We start from the raw sequence: 15,008 nt of genomic DNA on the forward strand, positions 1-15,008 counted from the left end.
TGGGCCCGTGAGCCATGGCCACTGAGCCTGTGCGTCTGGAGCCCGTGCTCTGCAACGGGAGAGGCCACAGCGGTGAGAGGCCCGCGTACCGCAAAAAAAAAAAACAAACAAAAAAAACGATATCTCATGTTTGTATCATGCTTTTAAAACTTTTTTTTTGTTTTATTTTGCTTACTAAACACAGCACATGTTCATTATAGAAAAACCAGATAAGCAATAAGAGAAGAAATCAAAATTACCCGTAAGGGATAACTATCATTAACATTTTGGCATATAACTTGTATAATACAAATGTTTTTCATATTTAATGTCTCCTCTGAGTTTGGCTGCTTCCATTCGGAAGGCATGTGGGTATTAGTTCCATCTTACAGATGGGATAACTGAGCCACAGAGAGGTTAGAAGGTTGCCCAGAGGTACACAGCATAGTAAAGACAGAGCTGGGAGTATACTTGTCATGTAGTCCAGCACCAGTGCTCTCTCCACTGTGTCCCACTACCTTCTCACCTCCAGATAGAGAGGAGTCATGCTAGGGTCTGGATTTCAGCAGGACCTGGGCAGTTTCTATCATTTGTTGAATTGCCTTATCCAAAGGTGTCATCACCTTGATTATTGGGGGTTTCAGGAGCTGCATGATAAACCAAGGAGGAGGAGGGGTCGAGAAACCTTCCAATGACACAGCTGCAGTAAGGAGATGCTTTGCTTCGTCTGGAGAAGATGGCTTTGGGGAGGAGGAAGGTGCAGGCTGAGACTTGGTGACCAGAGGTCAGACAGGACAGGACCAGGAATGGAAATTAGTTTGACGGAGGGCCCACTCACCACGATAAGGGAGACTGTAGCATTAGAGGGCTTCAGGAATGGAAGTGAGAAGCAGGACCCTGGAGTGGTTGAGAGCTCCCACCCTGAAGGCAGGCCAACTCCTGGCCTGCACTGCATCCTGGCTTTCCCAGCCTTTTCTGGTCCCCGCCGCCCAGCTCTGCTGCGTCTCTCTCCACCCTCATCTCCTGGGCCTAGGAGCCTGCATTCCCCCTACCTAGAACACCCTACCCATCAGCCTGTGTAAACAAAAGTCATCTGCCCATTCCTTGACTTTATTTTCTTCTCTGAACCCTTCAGTGTTTTCTCTAATGAGCATATTTTACTATTAAGATCCTTTCTGGATAACCCAGCTCTCCTTGGCTTTGACCCTTCCCTGAGGCCTCCAGCAAGAGACCATTTCCTCCCCAAGGACTCAGCCGCCCTCCTCCCCTTCCCCTGTTTGTGTGCAGCCTTCCCCAAGGTGGTTGCAGGTACTGGTTTTATCTTCCTCCTGGACTGGAGTGTAAACACTTTAAAGGCTCCTGAGGATTTGTTAACTACCTCCGTATCCCTGCCCTGAGAGGAGCTGAGGCCTGTGAATGGCCTGGGCCTCCTTCCATTGGGTTGTGCTCTCTAGGTCTACCCTGTGCGAGGATTTTAGAGTCAAAGTGTGTTGACACGCCCAACACTCCTTCCTAATGGGGACAGTGGAGCCAAGAAGAATGAACCATCTCCCCTAAGGTCACCTGGCAGATTATCAAAAGAGCTGCCCGGACCACAGCGAGGCCCCCTCAGCCAGCTGCTTCTGGACTGTGTGTTTTCCCCTCCACCCATTTCTACCAATGGATCGTAATCCTGATAAGCTCCTCTCTTGAATGGTCTGGAGAGCAGGCTCAATACCCAATACCCCGTGAAAACTGAAGCCTGAGGACAAATGATATCCACAGGGCTACTTCAGGCTGGGCTGGGAACGAAAAGCTTTTTTCCAGCTGTAAGAAGTTATCCATTTATTCAGCAAGATTTGTTGGACAATTACTGCCTACCAGTCACTCCTCTCTAAGATTTGAGGATCAATGTGATTGTAACAGATGAAAATCTCTGGCTCGTAGAGTTATATTCTTTTGGGGAGAGACAAGCAGTTAACAAATGAGTAAAAAAGTACACACACATATGTATAGGTACATACATACATACATGTATGTGTGTGTGTATGTATGTATATAAATATTTGTGTATATGTGCATGCGCATTCTCTCTCTCTCTTTCTCTCTCTCTCTCTCTCTCTCCAGATGGTGGTAAGAGCTACAGAGAAAATTGAAGCAGGGAAGAGAAATAGAAGTACCCAAGGGTGGGCTGGGGTGATTTTAAATCAGGTGGTCAGGTTGACTGTCACATTTGAGCAAAGCCCTGAGAGATGAGGCAGCAAGCCATGGTGAAAGAGCATTTTCAGCTGGTGGGGACAGCTGCAAAGGCCCTGAGGCAGGCTATGCCTGTTGCGTTCAGGACCAGAAAGGCGGCCATGTGCCTGGTGCCTAGTATCCTGGGAGGAAGGTCGCAGGCAGGGGCACCAGTTCTGGAAGGCCTCCAAGCCAGTGTAAAGATGGGCAGGAAGCGCCTGGAGGGATGTGATCAGAGGAAGAACAGAATCTGACTTAAAGGGATCGGTCTGAGTGTTGTGTGGAGAGTAGTGGGGTGAAGCCAGAAGCAGAGAAGCCAGTTAGGAGGCTGTTGCGATAATCCAGGCAAGAGATGATGTTGACTTGGACCAGGATCCTAGCAGTGGAGGTGATTAGATCCTGGGTGTATATTACAAGCAGAGGCAACCAGATTTGCTGACTCTTACATTTTGGCCTGATCATCTAGAAGGTTGGAGTTGCCACTTACCGAGATGAGAAAGACTTTAGGGGAAATGTCAAGGGCTTGGTTTTGGATGTGTTAGCTTGTGATATCAGTGGGCATCCATGTGGAGATCTCAGAGAAGCTGGGAATGGAGAAATAAATAGGGGCGTCATGAGCATATTGAAGGTGTTGAGAGCCATGAGCCAGCATAGGATCATGCAGGGAGGGAACGTAGATGGAGAATGAAAGAGACCTTTAGAGATTGGGAAGAAAATTGCTGACTGGCACCAGCAAAAGAGATTGATAAGGAGCAGCCATTGAGGTCAGAGGAAAACCTGGGAGCCAAGTGAAGAAAAGACGTAAAGGAGAAAGGATCCAGCAATGTATCCCATGCTTTGGTGAGTCAAGTAACATGACTATAATACATGTTCAGTACAGAAAGTTTTAAAAGTAGAGCAACATAAAAAAAAAAAAAAAAGTAGAGCAACATAAAAATAATAAATCACCTACCACCCTGTTCGTACAAGGAAACTTCATTCTTTCTCTAGCCTTTTTTTTTTGGGCTGCGTTGGGTCTTCGTTGCTATGCGTGGACTTTTCTCTAGTTGCAGCGAGCAGGGGCTGCTCTTCATTGCGGTGCGCGGGCTTCTTACTGTGGTGGCTTCTCTTGTTGCAGAGTATGGGCTCTAGGCATGCGGGCTTCAGTAGTTGTGGCACATGGACTCAGTAGTTGTGGCTCGCGGGCTCTAGAGCGCAGGCTCAGTAGTTGTGGCGCATGGGCTTAGTTGCTCCGTGGCGCGTGGGATCTTCCCAGACCAGGGAGGGCTAGAACCCATGTCCCCTGCATTGGCAGGCGATTCTTAACCACTGCACCACCAGGGAAGTCCCTCTCTAGTCATTTTTATGGGAACCATGCTGTCTCTGTAGTTTTGTATTCTGCTATTTTTCACTTAACAAGTTATTAAATATTCTATGGAAACATGATTTTAATGGCTGGATAATACTCCATTTTCTGGGGGTGCCCTAATTTATTATCCATTCCTTTATTATTGGGCATTGAGGCATTTCTGGGGTTTTTTTCATTATTAAAAATATTTTTTGTTATAAAAATTGGTTTCATTATTGTAAATGACATTGCATTGAACAGCCTGGTACAGTTTCCTGTGAGAGGAATTACAAGGTCAAAGGACATGATCACTTTTAGGTGAAGCTTAAATTTGGGAGTCACATTTTCTCCTGGACAGAACTTAGCTATAGGGCTCTTCTGTGTCTCCTCTCCCCTCAGGGAGGTTCAGAAGTCACTCTGCCCTGCTGACCCCCATTTCTGCCTTCCTCCCCTCCAATTAGAGTTGGGCCGATCCGAGTTCTGTTCCCCCTCACTAGGCCTGGCCACCCCTCGGTGCGCTGCCTCTCACCTGCCACCGGCCTCTGTCCCCTCCCCCAGTTTGTTCATATGGCAGCAGGAGTTAGAGCTTCCCTCAGGCTCACCGGAGCGTTAGGATGAAATAGTCCAGTGTAGGTGCTCAACACACTAAGTGAGGTCACGTACATGAAGGCGCCTTGTGAACTTTAAAGGGCTGGCCCATGTCCAAGTCTGATAGGGAGGGTGGGAGGGAGGGAGACACAAGAGGGAAGAGATATAGGGATATATGTATATGTATAACTGATTCACTTTGTTATAAAGCAGAAACTAACACACCATTGTAAAGCAATTACCAATAAAGATGTAAAAAAAAAAAAAGGGGGTATGAGTAGCGGTGTCCAGTGCACGCCCCGTAACCACACCCCACACACGCAGCAGGGCCACTGAGGCACAGGCTGGTGTGCTGGCGGCGAGAGCTGGGTGTCGGAAGTTTGGGAGGCTTGGATGGAGTTGTCAGGCCCAGGAATGTGGGGGCTGTTTGTGTTAGTTGGCCTCCTGCCAAGCAGTGCCAGGTGCCACATTTGCTCCCCAGATGTGTGTGTGTCGCAGCCAGGAATCCTTAAGACCAGAACAGTGCTGGGAGGCTGGAGCCCAGGCCAGTCAGAGCAGGAAGGGATCTTGGAGTGTCTAATCCTGCCCTGACCCTCTCCTCAGGACGCCAGTGAGGTGACAGGAGATGCACTCAAATCTGTGTAAGGGCCCCATGCCTCGGCTGCTTAGCCCGGATCCTCCCGGGAATGGAACGGGGGAGGCTGCTTCCTGCACCCAGCCCTCCAGGGCCCTGGGAGGTGGCCTTCTCGCTCCCGCCAACACCCCAGCTGGGTTTGCTGTCACCCTGGCCTCTCGGAATCCAGCTGAAATCATCTCCAGTTCGTTTCCAAATGCTGCTCTCGCCCTGCCCATCCTCTTCATAGCCCTCCTAGGCTCTCCGCTGCCCTTCGGATAAACAGCCACATCCTTCACTTGCCCTTCAAGGCCCCAGGTGATCTCCAGCCTCAGCCAGACCGGCCGCCCCGTGCTCTCAGCACGCCATCCGCGCATCCCTTCTTTCTACCCCTTAGAGGTTCTGTGCCGTCCTCCTCCCTTCTTGGGGTCTGTGTCCCCCCACCTGCCTGCCTCTTAGTCAGGGACCACGTCCTTGGGACCCCCTCCCCGACGAGCGACCAGCCACACTAGGCTCATGTGGCGGTGTTGGTTGGCCTTTCAGTGCCCTGGTCATCGTTCACAGTTAGGTGCTTGTGTTGGGCACATGATGGTGAGTGCTTAACAAATATGTGTTAACTGAGCGAATGAAAACAGCTGGCAGCAGCCGGCACCAGAGGAAGAGCGGAGGGCACTGGCGGCATCAGCAGCTGTAGCTCCTGAGGTCCTCGGGTGAGAAGGTTCTGGAAAGGTCCCCGGCTGTGGCCCTCTGCCTCTTGGCACCCCTGCCCTTACCTCCAAAGCCTTCTCCGAGCAGGGAGGGTCCTCAGCTCTCAGGCTGCCAAGGAGAGGCCTGGCTTGCTTCTGGGCAGGCCCTTCTTTTACCTCCTCAGTATCTTTCAGTGTATTATTCAGTTTTCTTTCTTCAAAACACTTTTAAACATACCTCCCTCTCTTCCCCCCCATCATGAAAGCATCCCATGCTCATTGTAAAGAATTTGAAGAACACGGAAAAATATAGTTAAGAAAATAAGAATCACCCCTCAGAGGGAAGCACCATTAACAGTTTGGGTCATGTCTTTCCGGTTTTGTTCCTGTGCATTATGTGCATGTTTTGACATCGCTGTGGTTCTGTTGTCTGTGAAGACAAGACTTTTAGTATCTCCTCAGTCCTCCGCTGCTGACAGTCCGTGGCAGCTCGGCGCATTGACCTGCGTGGGGGTCAGTGGCCGGAAGCCGGCCGCCCGTCAGGCCCCTCGCTGGTCCCAGCTGAGGAGCCCTCCTGCCCACTATGATCTCTTCTCTGGGCACGTTCTCAGTAGCTCCCTGAGGAGGTACAATAAAAGGAGGCCGGCTTCTCCTTTTATTGTAGCTTAGCTCCACTCCACAGGGCTGACGGGCTGGCTCTTGGTGCAATTGGAAGACTTCTAGAATGGGTGGCGGGGGTAGGGCCTGGCAGACTTTCCTCTGGTTCCCATACTCTCTGCACAAAACCAGCTCCCAGGCTATGCCTGGGGTGTTGGCCTCAGGGCACCTGCTGGGGTGAATCCATTCCAAGGCCACACAGGCCTCTCACGTGCCCTGAGGGGAGTAGGGTGACCGAGATTGACAAATGGGAGCAGAGAGCACCGTGGAGCTGCTGGTCTGGAAATCCAGGGCACTGGGTCAGTACTGGATTAATGACTGATAGGGAAGCTTGGGAGTGAGTTGGCCAGGCCCCACTCCCATGGCCTCTCTGATCCTAAACACTCTTCGGCCCTGTAACCAGAGGCTGCTGCTCCTCATCCCCCTGCAGTGAGGGAAGGAGGAAATGCAGCTACTAGGTCGTCCCAAGGGGCGGGGGAAGGCGCAGAGGTGGAGAAGGGTCCGGGCCCATCTCTCTGAAAGAAACGCAAACCCAGAGCAGGGCGCCTGTCAGCTCTCCCTTCTCACCGTTGATTGTAAGGCAGGGAATTGGGAAATTCTGGGTTTAGGTCCCTGGAATAGACCTGGAGTATCACTTGCTCCATGTCATCCCCTAAGGCAAGCCAGGAGTGATGACAGTAGCAGTAGCCACAGCCCCATTTGTTAGGTGTTTACACCCAGCACTGTTAAGCATTTGCGGTGTGGTTATCTCATCCGCATGACGGCCGCTCAGGTTAGGTGGTAGTAGGCCAGCTTTAGGACTGAGAAACTGAAGGGTTAGCGTCTCCCCCAAGTCACAGAGAGGGAGGGGCAGAGCCGGAGTTTGAACCCAGGCCTGACACAGAAGCCTGTGGAATGAACTTCTGCGGGGTACTCGCTGCATCTCAAGGGCAGTAATACAGTAATAGGTGAAAACTCATATAGGGGCAACTGTTACAACTGGACACAGTGTGGCTGAGGTTAATGTGTTTAGTCTGTTTGTTCATTCAGAGAGTGTACGTTGAGCACCCATTAAATGCCTGGCACCGTGCGAGGTGCCAGGGACCTACCTCTGCAAGATAGATAGAGGGCATTGTGTGGGAAACTGGTAACATGGTGAGAACAGACCAGCTAACAGACGTTGCAGTTTGATGTGGTAACAGCACATCTGGAGAGCCTGAGTCAGGGTTGCAGTAGGAAGGAACAGAATAGGACTAGTCAAGGGGAGCTTCCTAAAGGAGGAGGTACAGGCAGGTCTGGAAGGAAAGTAGGCCTTAGCTAGTGGTGGGGATGGCATTCCAGGCTGAGGCTGGTGCGAGCCTCTGTGTTCAGAGAGTGATGCTGCACACAAGGCGAGTGGGGTGAGCTGGGGAGGGAGCCGGGGACCAGAGCCTATGGCTGTCTTTAGCACACAGCAGTTATTTTCTGGCAGGGAGTATTCAGAAGGGTTTAACCAGGGTGTTCTTGACAGAAGCAGTTCTTGGCATCTAGACAAAAGATTCAGGGATGATGGCTCCAGACTGAGGCTAAGAGCAGCTTCCAGATCCAACAGGGCAAGGACTTACCAGCTTCTGGTCCAGTCTTACCCAGCACCACATGCAAGGCACAGCATAGTGATTAAGACTTGAGCCAACCTACCTGGACTCAAATCCTGCTCCTCCAGTTACTGTGTGACCTTGAGTCAATTACTTTCCCTCTCTGTGCCACAGTTTCCTCATCAGTTAAATGGAGATAGTAATAGCACCCGACTCTTAGGGCTATTGTGAGGATTAGATGTGTCAGTATACACACAGCTTGGTGTATTATAAACCCTTGGAGAATTGGAAGCTGGTACCATTGTGATGGAGGTGGTGGACCTGAGGCTCGGAGCTGTGACCCACCTTAGGCTCTGGTGCAGGGAGAGGCCTGACAGGATGCATCACAGCTGAATGGGGCCTGACACAGAGTAACCCCACTCAGAGCATACAGCCTGCTGCTGGGTGTCAGGGAAGCTCCGTTTCCCGAGGATGACTAGACTTGGTGGAAGGATTAGGGCCCCAGGTGGCTTGGTTGCTCGAGCCCCAGACCAGGCCTCTCTGGAGCTCTGGGTCATTTGGGTTAAGCTCCTAACTACCTCTGCCCGTGAAATCTACCTGCCCAGTGGGAAATGGATAGAGTCGCGCCCCTTTGCCCAACTTCAGCTCCTAGAAGGGGCAAGAGGGTGGGATGCTTGTTTGGCAGGCTTTTGTGAGCGTGTATACACACAACACGTGTGTGATGTGAATGCCAGAATCAGAGCAGCCCGGGTATTTGTTTTTGTAAGAATTTCTTTTGGTAGCGACTCCGTTTTCTGTGCAAGGGCCGCAGAGCAGCACCCCTCTCATTCTGGCTGCAGGACCCTTGTCCTGAGGACAGCACCAGCCTCTTAAGTGGGGCAAAGCTGTGACACAGTCAGAGGGTTTCTGGCACTGGCACGGTGCTGGGGGGCGGCAGTAGCAAAAACCAAGGTTTCTCAGCCACATAAAGGTTAAACCTAATGCCAGGTGCTATTTTTAGTGCCAGGACTGAAGGAAGGAAGAAGGGAACAGGGTGCACTGCAGGGAGAGTGGAGGCCGTGGTGGCAGCTACCTGTGAAAACCCAGTCTGTGGGCCGGCCCGGTGAGGTGGGGGAGGGCCTAGGGAATAAAGCGGCTCCTGGCTGGGCAAGCTGAGACCAGCGGTGGGGGCAGGCGCTGGGGAGATGGGCAGACCTCAGCTGTAGAGGGAGCACCCAGGGCTGTGTGAAAATGGATGGCTTCCGGCAAACTGCAGGGATGGGCCCCAGCATGGGGTTGCATCTAAATAAGCAACAGCCCAAGGGATGTGTGTGGGTTTTAGAGCAACCAGACTGCAGCTTCCCTCCCCCTGCAGCTGCTGTCCTTAAGAGGTCACAAACAGAAGGGACAGCTCCGGGCTGGGAAGGAACATCCACCTGGAATCCAGAGACCCTGGCCCCAAATCCAAAGCTCTAGCCAGAGCCCAGAATCACATCTGATTTCAGGAGGCCACCACTTGCACCCCAGAAACTGAGAAGAGTCCCTCCGGTCATGGTGAAAGAACGTTCTACCAGCTGTTATGTGGAAGGGAAGCTGAGGCTCAGGAGCGTCAGGTGTGTAAGGTGGCCCCGTGCACACAGCTCCTCAGAGGCCGGGCTGGGCTCGGGCCCCGCGGTGTTTGCACCCTGTGGTCCTCTGCTGCATCCTCTCACGTGTTCTCTGAGAGACGCCTGTCAGGCCAGGCGGGCCTGGGCTTTTTGTCACTTTCCTCATCTGCGCAGGGGAGCCCACGGGGCTGGCCTTGTGGGGACTTGTGAGGATTGGGCCGAGCCTGCCATGCAGTGGGAACTCGATCAGCTCCTGCCCCTCCCTCCAGGATTCAGTCCCAACAGTGACCTCTGTCCCGTCTCCCAGGGTCACTCAGAGCGTCAGAGGATATGAGGGAATGTGTGAGAAAATATTTTGTTGAGTATCTGGACAGGGAAGTGTTGTTTTTCCTCCTCTGTTTCCACCTGCCCGGTGTGACTGCAGTCCTCACACCCCTCTCTCCCTGGCTCTCATCACCACAGCCTGTGTGATTTCCCCGTGTCCACTGACACCCAGGCTACACGGATCCCCAAACAGTTTGTTCTGATCAGCCTCATCCGCTTACTCCTGTGGTCAGTGCCACCACTGTGCTTCTGGCTCCTGGGTGTCCCATCGTCTGTCCCCTCTGTCACCGTGCTGCCCATCCTCTTGATGCTGCTCCTCAGAAGCCTCCTGTAGCCCCTTCAGCCACAGGCCTGGTTGAGGGTCTCTCACCACTCACCTGCCCCTGCCTCCTCCACTTCCAGGCTTTTCAATCCTGTGGAGCATGAGGAATCAGCATCTGTGGTCCTTGTTATTTAGATAATCGCCAATTTTTGTAGAGCATTTTATACGAGCCACGACGGTCACACACTGCTCTTGGTGATCACCGAGGTCCTTTACAGTGCTGTCACCAACCCCCTCCCCCCAGTCCCACTCTCCTCTTTTATCCTGCTGCTATTTCAGTTAGGATTGTGTTCAACTGCACGAAACCGAAATCTGGCAAACAGCGCCTTGTGAAATAGGCATTTAATTTTTCCACCTAGGGACTCCCCTGATGGTCCAGTGGTTAAGACTCTGTCCTCCCAATGCAGGGATTCCAGGTTCAATCCTTGGTCAGGGAACTAGATCCCACATCCATGCTGCAACTAAAGATCCCGCATGCCACAACTAAGACCCGGCACAGCCAAATAAATAAATTTTAAAAAAAAATTTTTTTTCCCACCTAGTAAGTAGTCTGTAGACAGGCGTTCTAGGGTTAGTTCAGCAGCTCCGTGATGCTGCGGTGACCCGGCTCCTTCCTCCTTTCTGCCCCACCCTCTTGACCTCTGTCTCCAGAAGACCTTCTAGTAGATTTCTTTTTTTTTAAGTCTTTATTGAATTTGTTGCAATACTGCTTCTGTTTTATGTTTTAGGGGGGTTCTTTTGGCCGCAAGGCATCTTAGCGCCCCGACCAGGGATCAGACCTGCACCCCCTGCATTGGAAGGCGAAGTCTTAACCACTGGACCACCAGGGAAATCCCTAGATTTCTGTTTACATATTGTTGGTCAGAATCATCACATGAACACTGTAGCTTCCAGAGAGTTTGGGAAATTGAGTGTGTAGCTAGGCACGTGGCTGATCCAGAGAAAATGGGGACTCAGTGAGAAAGAAGGGGAATTGGAATTGGGTAGCAGCTGGAAGTGACTGCCCCAGGTGGCGGCTTCTCGTTCCTCGTCAGAACCATGTGGCGGGAGCTGCACCTCTGAGCATTTCCCTTGCTCTGGGTCTGGTGATTCCCAGGTTTAATGCTCAGGGATGATCAGGGATTGATCCTTGTGGAACCAATTTATGCTAACCAGACTCACATCCCTGCAAATGGGGACAGTTCATGCATCGTGAATGAGTAAAGCAGCCTAGGAGTGACAGCTGGAAGCAGTGAAGACACTGCCAGTGGAGAGCGCGATTCCAGGTAAAGGGACCGCCACTGCCTAGCCCCTGGGTGGCGGGGGAGGAGTGGGGGCCAGGGGCATGCAGGCCAGTTTTGCCCTATTTTCAAGAGAAGCCAGGGAAGTCCCTTGGCGGTCCAGTGGTTAGGACTCCACACTTTCACTGCGGAGGGTGTGGGTTCAGTCCCTGGTCGGGGAACTAAGATCCCACAAGCTGTGCAGTGCGGTCCCCCCACTCCCCCCAAAAAAGAAGCCAGAAAGCCAGATTTTTTTAAGCTTTTTTTAAAAACTCTATTTTGAAAAAGTCTAGGGTTACAGAAATATTGTAAAGATTACCAAACTTACCAAAACTAAGAAATAATGCTGGTACAATGCTATTAACTAAACTAAGCAGATTTTACTTGGAACTTCCCAGTTTTCCACCACCGTCCTCTTTCTGTTCCAGGATCCAGTCCACCACCCTACGTTGCATTTGGTTGTAATGTCTCTGTCTGTGAGACTTTCTCAGTCCGAAAACTAGAATTTTACATGACTTCTCCCAAGTTTTCCCATTCTGCTGCAATAATTTGGAAATTATACACTCTATTTACAGTGTCTTAGTGGTTACCTTTGAAATTTTTCCGTGTACATTTGACTGAACTGTAAAGTTTATCAACATCTCCAGTTGTCTCCTGAAAAATAAAAGGACTTGAGCAATTTAACGCTGATCACGCCCTCTCATCTTCCACATTATTGTTTGTAAGTTTTGCTTTTTTATTTTATTCCGATTTAAATTGTTTTTAGAACAGGTAGCATGCCTATAGTTCAGAATTTAAAAGGTACAGTACTAATACAACATTGTAAATCAACTATACCCCAATAAAATTTTTTTAATAAAATAAAAATAACAGGTACAGTGAAAAATCTCTGTCCCATCAGTAACCCAGACACTCAGTTCCCTCCCCAGAGGCAACCAGCGTTCCCAGTTCTTAAGTAGCCTTCCAGCGCTATCTTACACATACACAGTCAAATCCAGCTTCATTGTATCTTCTTTGCACAAAGTATAGCTCTTCACTTCATTCTGCATATTGCTTTCTTCCCTTATTAACATATCTTAGAGATACTCCCAAATCAGTCCATAAACATCATCATTCTTGTTTATGGCTGTCCCCTGTTAATGGACATCTAGCTTGTTCCCCACACATACTGGTCAAGTAATACTGTAATGAGTAACCTTGTGCTAATACTTCATGTCACTGTACTTCAGTGGAAGGATAGCTGTAAGATACAACCTAGAAGTGGTATCTCTGGATCAAAGGGAATGTGTCCTGTAATTTAGATAGATGTAGCCAAATTACCCTCTTTAGAGGTTGTGCTAATTTACCTTTCCACGGGGACATGTGAGATGATGTTTCCCCACGTGCTTAGCCACAGAGTGTTAGCATCTGTTTTGGTTTTTTTTTTTTTTTAATAAATTATTTATTTATTTTTGGCTGTGTTGGGTCTTTGTTGCTGCGTGTGGGCTTTCTCTAGTTGCAGTGAGTGGGGGCTACTATTCCTTGCAGTGCGCAGGCTTCTTATTGTCATGGCTTCTCTTGTTGCGGAGCACGGGCTCTAGGCGCACAGACTTCAGTAGTTGTGGCACGCAGGCTTCATTAGTTGTGGCTTACGGGCTCTAGAGCTCAGGCTTAATAGTTGTGGCGCACGGGCTTAGTGGCTCCGTGGCATGTGAGATCTTCCTGGGCCAGGGCTCGAACCCATGTCCCTTGCATTGGCAGGCAGATTCTTAACCACTGCGCCACCAGGGAAGCCCCATGAGTATTAGCATCTGTTTTAATCTGATTGTAAAAAGTATATTTCAGTGTTGTTTTAATTTGCATTTCTCTTTTATGAATGATGTTGAGTGTTTTTTCATATGTTTAAGAACTAAGTGTATATACCTTTTCTGTGTATATTTTTTGTATCCTGGGCCCATTTTTCTTTTGGATTGCTGGTCTTTTACTTAATAATTTGTAGGAACTGTTTTAGGGCAATTAGCCCTTTGTCTGACGAGTTGCAAATACTTTTCCCAGTCTATTATCTGGGGTTTTTTTTTTTCTCTTATGATGGTTTTTTCACCTTGTAGTAAGTTTGTATTTTTATGAAATCAAATTTATTAATTTTTTTAACCCATTATGCTTTATGGGCTTAGTATCTACCTTAGCTCTTCTCCCACTTAGCTTTTCAACACTTTTTATAATTCATGTATTTTTGTTTTAACTTTAAGACCTTTGATTTATTTGGACCTTGTCTTGGTATAAGATGTAAGGTAGGGATCCAGATGGTTACTCACTTGTCCCAATACTATTTATTGAAGAATCCATCTTTTCTTTTTGATTTGGAGTGCCATTTTTATAACATTTAAGTCCCATATGTATTTGTATCTGTTTATGGACTTTGTGTATTCTCTTTCAATGATTATCTATTCATGTGCCAGTACCACACTGTTTTAATTACCATAGCCCTACTATATAATTCTTTTTATTTCTCTTCAGCTAATTCCCTATCATGTTTGCCAGAGTACCTCCACTCAGCCTCTTTGCTTTCTTCAAGTCTCATCTTTTACTCTCAGTAGACCACTATTCCTCCTACTTAAGTTAACTAACGAGTGAAGTCACTCCCTATGAGCTTTAGCACACCGCCACCACCACCCCCATACACACTGCTGTGATACTTTGTATTTTCCTCATCCTGTGCCCTTGAATTATTCCTCTTCCATCAATCATCCTGCCCCAACTTCCCCCTTGAATCTTCAGACTGTCTTTCTCTGAATACCTCTCCTCTAGCCACTGCTTACTTGAGCCTCCTCTATTCCAAAAAAATTTTTCCTGGCTTTGCTACTTTTTCAAGCTACATCCTCTTGTACATTCCTTTCTGTGACATATTCATTAAAAAATTAGTCTCTATTCATTGTCCCAGCTTACTTGCTGCCGCTTATTCTTCAGAGCTCAGGTTTCCATCCCCACCACTTGGTTGAAATTTGTATAACAAGGTCAAAGATGACCTCACAGTCACCAGATTCAGTGGCCATGTATCAGTTTATCACCCTTGAACTCTGCAGCATTTGAGATGGTTGACCACCCACTCCACCCAAAAAAACAGCCCTTCCCGTGTCTCTGAGACACCCGGCTGTCCCGAGTCTCTCCTGTCTCTGGCCACTGCCTCACTGTCTGCTCTGGTGCCTCTTCCTCTGTCCTCCCTTGACGTGTCACTTTCCTTTGGTGAAATGATTTCCTTCTTGCTCCTGTCACGTCAGTGAAGATCCGCCCCCCCCGCCCCCGACAAATCTCCAGATCCCCAACTCCCCAGCTCTTAGACTCTAGCACTGAATTTCCAAACTGCCTTTAGGATACCAATTAAGAGGTCATTGTGTCAATCCAAACAACGGAAAATGAAGGCCTTGTGGAAAGGAATGATTAAGAGGGAACGATTTACCATCAGCTGGAAGTTGCTTTGCTGTGGCACAGCGGTTCTCAAGCTTAGCTGCACGTTACAGTCACCAAGGGAATTAAAAATAAAAATCCTGATGCCCAGGACGTCCCTGTTGGTCCAGTGGTTAGGAATCCGCCTTCCAATGCAGGGGACACGGGTTCGATCCCTGGTCAGGGAACTAAGGTCCCACATGCTGCGGAGCAACTAAGCCTGCACACTCTAGAGCCCACGTGCCACAACTAGAGAGAAGCCCACACGCCACAACAAAAGATCCCATGTGCCACAAATAAGTCCCGATGCAGCGAAATAAATAAATAAATAAATGAATAATATTAATTTTAAAAAATCCTGATGCCCAAGCTGCTTCCCAAACCAATCAAATGAGAATCCCTGAGGATGAGCCCAGGCATCCATATTTTTAAAAACTCCCCAGTGGAGATCGGTGCCTGCAGCGAGGAAGGCACTGC

This window comes from Hyperoodon ampullatus, assembly GCF_949752795.1.
Source record: "Hyperoodon ampullatus genome assembly, chromosome: 10".
Classification (NCBI taxonomy): domain Eukaryota; kingdom Metazoa; phylum Chordata; class Mammalia; order Artiodactyla; family Ziphiidae; genus Hyperoodon; species Hyperoodon ampullatus.